This window comes from Pistacia vera, unplaced genomic scaffold (genome assembly GCF_008641045.1).
Source record: "Pistacia vera cultivar Batoury unplaced genomic scaffold, PisVer_v2 Contig978, whole genome shotgun sequence".
NCBI classification, from domain to species: Eukaryota; Viridiplantae; Streptophyta; class Magnoliopsida; order Sapindales; family Anacardiaceae; genus Pistacia; species Pistacia vera.
In genome coordinates this window covers 12268-25080 of record NW_022196865.1, presented here as the reverse complement: position 1 = coordinate 25080, position 12813 = coordinate 12268, and the positions used below count along the sequence as shown (strand labels likewise).

Genomic DNA, 12813 nt, shown 5'->3' with positions numbered 1-12813 from the left:
AAATACCTAAGAAAATTATAGTATTCAGATTATCACCTATATAACCAACAATGATTACTATTAGTTTTGAAAGATTACCAAAATTTTATATTACTTGACAACTAAACATGGTGATATAAGTAATATAAAATAACATTATCTCAATCATGGAAGATAAACCCCAATCAAGTAGCCCCTCCAAGATATGTATTGCAAGATACGTGCTTTGGTTTAGCATTCCAACATCGGTTAATCAATAATGAAAGTATTAAAAAAATAAGTTTTTATTATTTTTAATGTAAAAAATTTTGAATATTTTTTTATAAAATACAGGACGGACATGTGGAAAATATGTGATGTCGGCTTTTAGCAAAGATACGGAGGCTGTGTTTACCTGATCAACGCAAAGCCACAGCCCACCACGTTGCCAATTCATTTGTTTTTCTAAATTATGGATTGAATCAGTTACATAAGCACTTTTAACTTTAGAGAAAGCAACTTCCTGCTTTCACGTCTTTATTTTAGAATTTTGTCTTCATAAATTCGTTAGTCAGAATATTTGGGCATTGTTTGGCTATCCTGCATATTGCACCCCTCATCAGTCATCACACGTCATAGGCTAATTAACCATAAAACTTTGACACATTTTGATATAGATTTGATTTGTATTTTTAGGTTCAATTCACTAGAAATGGTGTTTATGTAATTCTCTACTCAGATTAAACACGTTAGATAATCTGATTTTGGGAATCTTTGAGGTTTATTTTTCTGTTCTACCGATGCAATCTTACATTTAAGAGAAATTGATTGAGTCTTTGGCTTTTCGTTTCAAACAGACAACACTATATCAAAGAATAGTTTTTGAGATAGTTAATAAACGTCCATCCAATGACAAATAGTATCAAAAAATACTAAGTTCTCATTTATTATGTAAACTGATCAAGGAGTGAGTCCGATCGTACAAAGATAATGTTCAATTTAAGCTTATGACTTCATACTACTAGTAGTATCTATATAATCTTGAAGCACACCCTCTTTAGCGATCGTCATTTGGACTCCACGTAGGATTCCAGTTGGATCTTTTAAATACCGTGTAGGATTCTAGCTAGACCTCTATAATTGGTACAAATGTCTGGTCTATTTGTTTTGTAGAACATTTAATATTACTCGCATCCACATTCACTTTGGTTTGTAGAAACTGTTCGCATTTGCATTCAATGTTTTGTTGAGGTTTTTGATATTTAGTTTATTGTTTAATTTCATTGCTGTATAGAAACCTTTCACATGTGTATCAACATAATTGTTTTAATAGTTGTATTGCTTTTGTATGTGTGAATATGAAGTGGTGCATTTATTTTTTTGGTTTATCTATGTATCCATATAATCTCGAAGCCCACCCTCTCTATTGATCGCTATTTGAACTTCAAGTAGGATTCCACGTAGGATCCTTAAGCATACCTGGGTTGAATGACACATAGGATGTTGGTTTAATGAGATATTAATGCATTACATTGGTATTCCCAAATTTCATATCAGCCTTACACGGTTCTCAGTCTCATCTCTAAAATTCATATTTCATATCATATTTTCTTCCTCCCTGAGCGAGTTTGTTGATTTGATTATGATTTTTTGCCAGAAAAAGTAAAGCTGAGAATTGGGTAAGTTTTGAATTATTGTAATGTTACAAAATTTGGTCTTAGAATGTAGTCGATGACATGCAATCAGACCAGGAGCCATCTCCCGAGTATTTGTTTATATGTGTTTATCTGCCATTAAAATATCAATCTCTGACTCCACCTTTCACAGATGGCTCCATGACTCTTTAAGGCCCATTTACGTTTCCTCCAGCTTCAAATTCGATCCGATTATACTTACAAGGATGGTTGGTCAATCTGATTCTCCCATCTCTCTGTTTTCTCCAGAAGAGGTTTTGATTTCTATATTAATTTAACTTTTTTTTTTTTTTTTTTAATTCTATGTTTTTTACTTGCAATCAGTGTTTGAGTTGTTGATGACCAGGTTTATTTTATGGCGGAAGACGAATTAATGGAGATTGTGCCTAACATGAGTATGGATCCTCTCAATTTCATCTGTGTATTTTCTGAATTTGCCTTTCCGGAAAACGTTAACATCGCGCCTTTACTTGACAGCAGATTTGATTCAGAGAAGTGCGAGGCTCTTAAGCGATTTCTCGCTCATTGCTCAGGGCTTCAATGTCTCCAACTTCTTCCCTCTGGTTCCTACTTTTACTATCACTTATAATTTCGTTTGATTTCTGTTACTGATGACGTGTAAAGAATAATACATAAACAAAGATACTAAGAATTTGAATTCGTAATTGTCTAGGAGCTCCTGGAGTAAAATACAAACAATTTCAATTAGTTTCATGTAGATTCGTTTTGTTTATTCAGATTTTCAGTAAGTTTGAGTTTGAATTGTGGTTTATGGCAATTCCTAGAGTTAAAACGATACTGAATGTTACTTGCAACCAATTTGAGTTCGTATCTGAATTAATTAGTTGATTGCTATTGTCTTCAAAATTGAATGATTGTTAATTCAGTATGATCGAAATACAATTTATAATATATATTTGGTACTGTTTTATCTAACTTTTGGTCATTACAGGTTGTTAAAGATGTGGCATCTCAGTCGTTGGAAGTAAGGATGTACTGCTTAAGTTGTATTATTGAAATCTCTATTTGTCAATTAATTCAATTTTAATTGGTTTAATTGGTTTATATGTCACTTTAATTGGTTTTTGGGTAGGAAGCTAAATGCTATAATAGAATATGCCAAGTTTCTTCAGGACATAGTCAAAGAAATAAAATTGGTGCGTATGCAGGGGCCAGGAAGACTCTGCAACATGGGCACCTAACATTGGAAACAGTTGGAGAACAACTGGAGATATCAAAGATACTTGGGATATGTAGTTTTCTTTTATGCTTCCATAATCGAAGAGAGTGGTTAAAAGTTGAAACATGAAAATTGATGATTCTGCTTCTGCAGTGTGACATCGCATGCTGATCAGAATGACCAATGGGCATCTTATGCTGGACCGGGTGGATGGAATGGTTAGAGCCAACTATATATACATGTCAATCTACTATATATTACCAACTCATGATTTTTTACTTTGTTGTTGAATCTTTAGACCTTGATATGCTTGAGGTGGGCAACAGAGGAATGTCAACAGAAGAATACCGCTCCCACTTCAGCATTTGGGCTTTAGCAAAGGTGCTTGATTGATCATATTTAAGGACAATTCACATACACTTGGTGTTGACCCTGCTCTAAATGGCTATATACTTTTTGTCAATGATTCCATAGGCTCCCCTTATCCTTGGGTGTGATATTCGTTCCATGGACAAGACACATTGGAGGTGATTACCAACAAGGAGGTTATTTCTGTTAACCAAGGTTAGTCTTTTGATCACCATATATCATACGTTTAAATGTATTCTATTTATTCTGATCACGTAACATTGTAATAGATAAACTTGGAGTTCAAGGAAAGAAGGTGAAGAAGACTGGTGATTTGGAGGTAATTAAGTGTGTGTATCTTATAACAATGTTTGCAACTGACTTATAGTTCGTTATATTAATAAATGCTTCTAAGTTTCCAGCTCTGGGCTAGTCCTCTAAGTGGCAATAGGATAGAAGTAATATTGTGGAACAGAGGATCTTCCAAAGCCACCATAAGAGCTGACTGAGTGACATTGGCCTCAAATCATCAGCAGTGGTTGATGCTCGAGATTTATGGGTGGCCTGACTCAATAAACTTCATTAATTTTTTTTTGTTTTCTCAATTTTGTCAGCAACACATCCATGCATTAGACCCTAATTAATTGTGTGTGTTTTGATTTGATTTTGCAGCATTCAACTACTCACTCTGTCAAGAATAAACTTGAGGCAAGCCATAATCTTATGCAACACAAAATAACAACCCGCATATTTTCGCTAGAAGCTAATAAGTGTGTCTCTGTTTTGTTTGTGCACTGTGATTTGTTTTTGTTTCTACGGATATTGTTATTGATTCAAGTTGTGTTATGTGGTTAATGATGGTGCAGGTGCAGCACAGCTTTGTGGGTTTCTTGATGCAAAGAAAATAAGGTCAAGTTTGATTTTTAATATTTAGTTTATTTTGTGTATTCAATAACTTCATGGTGTATCTGCTCAAATTTATTGGACTCTTTGAAATGATATCATTATTGTTTTTTAATATATTTGAGTTCACTTCTCTTTCAAAGGTTCTATATACTATTATACTTATTTCTCTTTAAAATGGTTTGACTCCAAGTTATATATGGTGCTAATGTTTAAGTAGGGAAGAGTTCAATAGATTGACGAGTATTATTAAGTCAAGAGTTGTAGATAGCACCATCTTTGGAGATGCAGAGGATGCAAGATTAAATGATATGTCCAATAGAACATCTGTCAATGGTATTGCTTTCTTACAAACACAAGAAAATATTAAAAATTGAGCTGTCAAATATGGAAATTGATTGCTGCTGTAATTATATTGCAGATGTTGACATGCCAGATCGCTGCAGTGCAGCTGTTTCAGAGGCAAAAAAGTGGTTTGAGGAGAAGAAATTGGGTTCAAATTCAAAGTCAGATTTCTAATTTGACAATGACAAGCACCAATAGCATGTGGAGAAGTAGTTTATCATGCCAAGTAGTGTGTTTGTGGGAATCTGAAAAAAATTTCTTCAATGCATAATGACATTTGCTACCATGAACTCAAATTGTATGATCTGATTACTGTAGATATTCTTAATGACACCTATGTATCTATCATCTCTGGATAATTCATTGAACTTCATTCTGATGCCGGATTTGATATTTTACATTGTCCATAAGCAATAGTCACAATTGCGGATGAAGATGGAAATTATTTACAGGAGGCATGGAAGCATATTTTGACATGTGTATCCATGTTTGAGCACAATGTTAAGGTAATTACTCATCATCCCTGTTATGCCTGAAAAGTTAGGGCTGACGTGGACTCTCATCAACGAGAGCCAATTAAGGTTCAGGAAGGTTTTATGTCGTCCAAGCACTGCCACGTCATGTAGTAACACAAGGGGTATAGTTCTTGTCAGTGCAGTAAGTGAGTGTCAGACTTGTGAGTGGTTATGAGTTTTCCACCTGCCCAAGCCCTATGCAATTTGAGGATATTTCTCGTGCAGATCACCAATGGGACGCAAATAAGGATTTGCACGGCATCTATCCACTTGCAGACTTGTAATCATTACCTTGAACTCTCCCACTATAAATAGAGGACACCCATCTCATTTACGGGATTGGTTAATCTTAGTCTAAAATAGCTTACACATTCTCTCTCTTTTTGTATTCTCTCTAAATCATAATCCAGCTCGCTGCACGCGACTTAATTTTATCTATCTATTAATACAATAGCAGTGGACGTAGGATTCGCTTTTGAGCATCCGAACCACTTTAAGTATCGCTTCTTATTCATTGTATCATTTCATGTTTCCTTATCACATGTGATTTCTAAGTTTACTTAGCATTTTGCATGTGCGAGTCGTTGGTGTCAAAATAAAGCATCAACAATCCCATTTATGAATTATCATTAATTAATTATAACATAAAATATCTTTCGTTAGGTCTGCTGGGAGAAATTTGGAAGGTACTTTGAGGTGGAGCTGAAGGAGGTGAAGCTAAGAGGTGGATACTATGTAATGGACCCTCAAAAAGCAGTTGAAATGGTAGATGAGAACATTATTTGTGTTGCTGCTATTCTTGGTTCCACTCTCAATGAAAAATTTGAAGATGTTAAGTTTTTGAATGATCTCTTGACTGAGAAGAACAAACAAACTGGGTAATTATTTATTATTAATATGCCATTCATTACCTAATTTTACAAACTGTTTTTGTAGACGGGACACTCCAATCCATGTTGATGCTGCAAGCGGGTGGGTTTATTGCTCCATTCCTTTACCCGGAGCTTGAGTGGGATTTCCCGTTGCCTTTGGTGAAGAACATTAATGTGAGTGGGCATAAATATGGATTTGACCAATCATTTTCAAAGAAACCATTAACCACTACTAACCATTATATGTTAATGGATGTTTATATTAAGCTCAATAGTATACCATTAATTATTATATGCTAATGGATGTTGAGAATATATAAGATATTAATTTGGAATGTTAAACGTCAAATTAGCTTGATCTAAGGATGATTGTAATGATCGATGGTGTTAGAATTTTAAGCTATTGCTTTTCCAAGTTAACTTATACGTTTGGTGTATTCTCATTGGTTGCGGTTATCTGATGCTTTATATAACATTGTTTAAGTTACTTTTCATGTTTGCTGTCTTATTTCTCATTGTACATTACTGCAATTTGATTCACATAGTGCTATGTAATTATGGACTCTGATTTGGATAATATTTTTCCCAGAATATAAGTGTTTGTTACTTACATATTAAAACATATCGATATTTGCGATGATGGAACTGTTCTGAATTTTTGAACTTGGAGCCTCCAAAATGGTTCCCTGCAAATTAGTTACTGAACTTAAAATGTTGTAACATTAAGTACACAATTGCAGGATGGGGAACAAATTAGGGGCTGATCATATCCATCCTTAAAATTCATTGAGTATGTTCCTGCCTCTTCTAAGAATGTAAATATTCGCTTACTTCACCTATGCAAAAGAATGTTTCACACCTTGGCTAATCCATTCTAATCTGAACTTAAATCCTATTTATGGAACATAATATATTGATAATATAAAATGTTCCATAAATATGATTTGATAATAGTTGAGACAGTTTGGATGACATTATTAGCTTTGATATATATTCTTTTGCATCCGAAAGAGAAAAATTAGGTAACTATAAAATTATTGATTATAAAATATGTTTAACAATTATTATGCTTGAATATAGTTGATTTCTGTGATTACAATAAAACTATTTACAAACTGTTTCAAAAACAATCACTAAACATACCCACGCAACGCGTGAATCTTCCATCTAGTTAAATATATAGTAGGTGCTAAGAACACTCATTCTTATAATCAATGTTTTAAAACCCAACCTGGGGTGAAACCCAGCAAAGTTGTCGAGTCCCGGGTTGATCAGTTTAACCGGTTTGACCACCGATCAAATCGGTTGATAAAAACATTTAAAATTTAGCAAATACACCCTTAAAAATTTATTACGTCCCTATAGGTTTGAAATTTAGCAAACACGCCCCAAATACAAATCGGTCGACGATTGGTTAACGGCAACGACACCCCAGATGCAACCCCAATCGTCCCTTGAGCCCATTCCCCTTAAAATATACCCAAGATCTGGCCGAAATAGGTTCGATTTCAGCCAAATCTCACCGACGTCGGCGTTGACATTCCAAGCCAGATCTCATCGATGCCGGCGTCAACACAGAAATTACTCCCATCTTCCTTCCAACCAAAACCCACCTCACCCCACCCCCGTTAGCCTCGCCAATCGCTGACAAAAGTCGGTTGTTGCCGCTGCCAGTTTTGTTCGATTGCTGGTCGATTTACTCACTGAAAATCAACGCCGTCACCACCATTGCATTCACCGGCAGTTTCTCTTCAAAAGCCCCAACATCCTGACCATCAATTATTCCCTATTATCCTCCCAAATCCTAAGGTTTTGGGTGAATAAGAAAAACATAAACCCGGCCCATTGAAGCTTCCGAGTCTTGGTTCAATCGGACGGGTCGGGTCGGGCCGGGTTTTAAAACATTGCTTATAATAATACATGTACAAGGGTCAAAAAAGATGAACAATAAATGATTATTTCCTTTTATTATTTCTTTTGTCTTTCTATATACGTGTTAGATGGTTAATGGGAAAATGAGATAGAGAAATTCTATGCTTGATTCCGAAGTTATAGAGATTAAATTAAATTAAAATTGCATAAATTTAGAAGGAAATTGAATACTATTGCTTTAACTGTTTAATTTTCTTTAACAGGATGAAGCTAACAACTTGATTCTATGCACCTTCCCCAAGCACACATGTTAAGTTTGACCTAAGTTACTTCCCTGTTATGGTAATGCCAAGAATCAAGGGATTTATAAATATAAAATTGTGAAGATCAACTCATGCATAAATTCAAAATCACTCAAATTTTAAAGTAAAACAAAAGCCTTACACTGTTATAATTTGAAATTAATCAAGGCTCTATACATCCCTTGTCCAAAATTTATTTCCAAATAATCTATAATTTCTATGGCATAAACTCTTTAAAGGGATTGGGGTTGGTCTATGATTTCTATGGCATAAACTCTTAAATTCTTCTGAGTTAATCTATCAGTTCTATGGCATTCACAGTTGTAAATTTTCCCTCCTATGCTATGGTACTATGGATATGCACAAAATGGATATACATTTTTCGGCTATATAGCAGTAAAAAAGATGAACTAGATCATCTAGGAGAGATTTCTTAACTATTATTCCTCTGGATTTCCATATTCCAAGTAATAGTCTCTCAATTTTGGACTGATTTCAAACATACGTTCCTTATACTTTTCTTTTTTCTTATTTGTTAATGCTTGATTTTGGCACTAACTCGCACGTGTAAAGTGTTAAGTGGACTTAGAAATTACACGTGATATGAAAATGTGCAACGAAAGAATAAACAAAGATAATTTTTAAAGTCGTTCGGATGCTCAAAAGCGAATCCTACATCCACTATATTTTTATTAATGGATGATTACAGTCAAGACGCGTACAACGAGCTGAGTTACAATCTAGAGAGAATTTAAATACAGAGAGAGAGTCTGCTTTAGAAGACTAAAAATGAACGGATCTCGTAAATGAGAGAGGAGCCCTCTATTTATAGTCGAGAGATTCAAGGTAATAATCATGATTTTGCAGTCGGGCAAGTGTGGTACAATTCCTAACCTGCTTCCCATTGGCTGACCGTACAAGAGATATCCTTAAATTGCGTAAGGCTTGGGCAAGTGGACAATTCCTAGCCACTCGCAAGCCAAGCTTTCACCTGCCACACTAACGACAGCCTTACTTCTTCCGTCCTTGCACGACGTGGTAGCGTCTGGGCGGCACAAAGCTTTCATGAGCCCTGATTTTTTAGGTATAACAAAAGCCCCCTAATTCTTAAGGTTTAAGGATTGAACCTTGAGAACTTCATGATTATGCTATGACCTGACTTATCCTGAGTGACGCCTGATCAAGCTGTATGAGACAAACAGTTAAGATAATGTGAAACTAGTGGTTCAACCCGACCAGCGAGCTGTAAAGAGGTCGCAGCATAGGTGTCTAAGAATAGCACAAGCGACCTAAGGCGACCTTCTCCCACAGGTTCAGCAATCTCGATCGAACCCTACTCAGTGCTATACCAACATGCTCTGAACTTCATCCGTCGCTCACGACCTGAAAATACTTTAGCACATTTTTTTCAAAAACAAGGGATCACATCGTCTTAAATCGATACATGGAGAAAGTGTTTTACTCGAACGACCTCTTCAGATGTTATCCGTTGCGCTTGACAACTGGTAGGGTATGTTCCATAAAATAAACTTTATTCTGACAGATGTGTCTCTTGCACAATACATGCACATTAAATGCAAGTCATGCTGAAACGACATTCCCTTTCAGAGCATTAAATGCGGATGAGGGCGTATTTAATGCGGAGGAGGTAACTACGCCGATGCTTGGTTACTCCAATAGAGGGAAACATCGATTGGCATCTACGAAGTGTGAATATTATTACTCTTCACGTGGATAACAACACATCGTAATCAATGGCAAGAAACGTATCCCGCCCAAGCGTCGCTTGCTAGGGAAACCAATCGTCGTCTTTCCCCTATAAAACCCTATGTTCACCTCAAGTTTTATCACATAACTCACATTTTCAAAGAGAAAAACAAAACTCTTGCACTTGTGAAATCAGTCAATTCTTCTTCCAGTTGATGTGCACTCTTCGTCACAATAGTAAGTTCGTGCCCAGCAGTCAAGAGGTAAGGAGGACTTCTCCTTCATTTTCCTCTTTTATTTTTGTTAAAAGCTTGACTTTACAATAATGGTGGGAAGGAGCTCGCGGGATGTTCATGAACCATTGGCACTTGTCACACTTTTTCACAAAGTTGAAAATGTCTTCCTGAAATAAAGGCCAATAATATCCCTAGCAGACAATTTTATTGGTAAAGGATCGTGCGACGGTGTGATTACTGCAGATCCCTTCATGTATCTCCCTCATAATGTAGTCTGCTTCTTCTTCGGTTACACATCGGAGGAGAAGGATGTTAAACCCCCGCTTGTACAACTGATCTCCGATAAGCATGTAACGAGCAGCTCTGGTGCACAGGATTTTCGCTCAGTCTTATCATCAGGCAAAGCCCCATCTTGGAGACACTGAATGATTGGAGTCATCCAGGAGGTAAATTATGTTGTAGCTACAGTCTGCTCAAGCGAGCTAATACTAAGAATCTCTATGTACCAAACCGAAATACTTTTTGGCATATCGGAGTCTAGCGATGAGGATATCCTTGCCAAGGCGTCCGCGATAGAGTTAGTGTCTTTCAGGATTTGCTTGGTCATGAATCGCTTGAAAGGCTCGAGTGTGACCTTAGCTTTTTTCAGACAGCTGATCATGTTTTCTTCCTTGACTTGATATTCTCCCAAAATCTTATTAACAACCAACTGGGAGTTGCTGTGAATACTAATCACATCTGATCCCATTTCCCTTGTAAGTCGTAGACCAGAAAGCAGCACTTCATATTTGGCCTTACTGTTCGTAGCTTGAAACCCAAATCGAAGAATTCCATGAATGCTTGTCCCTTCGGGATTGAGTAGAAGACCTGCTTCGGCTTTTCTTCTATTCGAGGAACCATCGACATAAAGGCTCCAAGTTGATAAGTTTTGAACGGTTTCCTGGATGACTTCGTTGGCTGACTACTTGGATTCTTGATTTGACTGGTACGAGAACTCCGAAATAAAATCGGCAACAACCTACCCTTTAATTTATGCCTTCGGTCTGTAATGTAGATCGAACTGACTCAATTCCATCAACCATTTAAGTAACTTACTCGAAGCTTCCGGTTTTTTAAGAACTTGCCTGAGCGGATATTTTGTCAAAACATGAATTGTGTAGGCATGAAAATAAGGTTACAACTTCCTGAAGGCGATCAGCAGGGCATAAGCTAATCGCTCCATCTCTGGATATTGCATTTCGACGTCCAGTAGTCACTTTCTTGGGTAATACACTGGCCACTGAACTCTGCCCTCTTCCCAAATGAGAGCTGCATTGACCGCATACAGAGAGACGGACAGGTAGAGGAATATAATTTCCTTGGAAGAGGCTTAGATAGAAGAGGCGGTTTTCCGAGGTGTTCTTTTATACTCTAAAAAGCCTGTTCACCCTTTGGATTCCACTCAAACTTCTTGTTGGCCCTAAGTACATTAAAGAATGGCAAGTATCGATCTGTTGCCCTCGATATGAAGCGACTAAGAGCCGTTATCTTCCCATTTAGGCTCTAAACTTGTTTTCGATTGGTCGGACTTCTCATATCTAGGAGAGCTTGGATCTTCTCGGGGTTGATTTAGATTCTCATTTGGTTAACCATATACCCCAAAAACTTTCCTAAGGATATTCCAAATGAGCACTTAAGAGGATTGAGCTTCATCCTGTACTTTCTAAGTACGTCGAACATCTCAGTGAGATACGCTATGTGATCTAAAACGACATGCAACTTGACCAGCATGTCATTAACATAAACTTCTATCGACTTTCCGATCTGCTCGAAAAACATATGGTTGACCAGCCGCTGGTAGGTTGCCCTTGCGTTTTTCAAGCCGAAAGGCATGACCTTGTAACAGTACAGTTTTTTATCTATAATGAACAAGGTATGCTCTTCGTCAAGTGCGTACATCAAGATTTGGTTGTACCGCGAGTAGGCATCCATAAAGCTCAGCAGCTCGTGCCCGGAGATGGCATCAATGAGCTGATCAATCCTTGGTAAGGGAAAACTGTCCTTCAGACATGCTTTGTTAAGGTAAGTGAAATCGATGCAGGTTTGCCACTTATCGTTGGGCTTCTTCACCAAAACTGGGTTGACAACCCAACTCGAGTAACACACCTCTCGAATAAGCCCGTTTGAAATGAGCTTATCTACCTCACTTTTCAAGGCAGGATAGCACTCTGAGTCCATGTCTCTTCTCTTCTGGCGAACCGGCTTGGCTGTACTGTCAATGTTGAGTGCATGGCATATCTCGTTCGGGTTGATTCTGATCATATCAGCATGAGTCCGTGCAAAAACATCGACATTCTCTCTGAAGAAGCTCGTCAAGCTTTTAACGAGCTGGAGGTTCAAATTACTCCCAATTATCAACACTCGAGTCGGCTCATTTTGATTGACTGATATCTCAAATAGATCTTCAATTGGCCCACTATGAGGGCACTCCTGGATGTGAGGATCCATGTTGTCCTCTACTAGGCCAAGCTGTGGCTCGATCCTGGATATCGCCACAGCCTACTCGCGGATGCCTGTTGGCCTTCCTTTTCCCTTACACTTCATGTGCACTACTCTTATGTAACAGTCGTAAGATTCGCGTTGAGATCCTTTTACTTCCCCAATCCCCGTCAGAGTAGGGAACTTCATTTTCAAATGATAGATGGAGGTGACGGCCTTGAAACTTCGTAGTAGAGGTTGTCCCAAAATGCCATTAAAGGCGGACGGATAGTCTACTACTAAGAACTTTGTCATCTTGGTCACTTCGTTGGTCTCACCCAAAGTGATAGAAAGTGCGATCGTTCCCTTAGAAATCAGATGATCCCTAGTAAAACCGTAAAGAGGGATAGAGGCAAGCTTCAGG

The 12813-nt window shown here is 37.3% G+C and overlaps 1 pseudogene; it reads left to right on the top strand.

The window, feature by feature from the left end:
* Window positions 1–1858: 1858 nt before the first annotated feature.
* On the top strand, window positions 1859–3734 carry LOC116121390 (annotated as a pseudogene).
* The last annotated feature ends 9079 nt before the right edge of the window (window positions 3735–12813 follow it).